This window comes from Schistocerca gregaria, chromosome 5 (genome assembly GCF_023897955.1).
Source record: "Schistocerca gregaria isolate iqSchGreg1 chromosome 5, iqSchGreg1.2, whole genome shotgun sequence".
Lineage (NCBI taxonomy): Eukaryota > Metazoa > Arthropoda > Insecta > Orthoptera > Acrididae > Schistocerca > Schistocerca gregaria.
Genome location: NC_064924.1, coordinates 236,901,710 through 236,902,319, shown reverse-complemented (window position 1 = coordinate 236,902,319; position 610 = coordinate 236,901,710).

Here is a 610-nt window from a genome sequence, read left to right as displayed (position 1 = left end):
TCTGCATTGTGTGTTGATTCGATGTGTCTGTAAGTTTACCTTATGAATTCTATCAGAGAATGCATCTGTTGCCTTATAGTGACCCTGTGTTCATCAGATGAACTTCTCCTTGAAAAATCTGGCACTATTTTGGTTACAATAGTGTCGGAAAGCCCTTTGGTCAACTAATCAAATGTCTGTGTAGCGTCACATGTTAACTGCAACATAGCCACAGACAGACATGTCACATCAGGCCAATTCCCTAACTGATCTGCTTTCCCCACATCATCAAGAAAGGCTGATACATCCTCAAGCTTCCCTAGAAAAAGGCATAATGGGGCTATCTACCATAGGATCATTGGATGGTACAGGTACATTCACTAATGCCTTAGTGTCTCCTCCCTGGGATTGAATCAGCCCACCACGACCTGTAATGCTTCCAGTGCTTTGTACAACTCCTTGTTATATTGTTTTTGTTATACTTTATTCTGTAGTAATGTGTCTACATGACCCAACAGAACTATGATAGCTTCATTTTACATTAATGCACGTGCTTCTGCTCATTGTGTAACCTCCGTTTTGAATTATACTCCAGAAAAATGGGAACCTGATATACTGACACAATGACAAC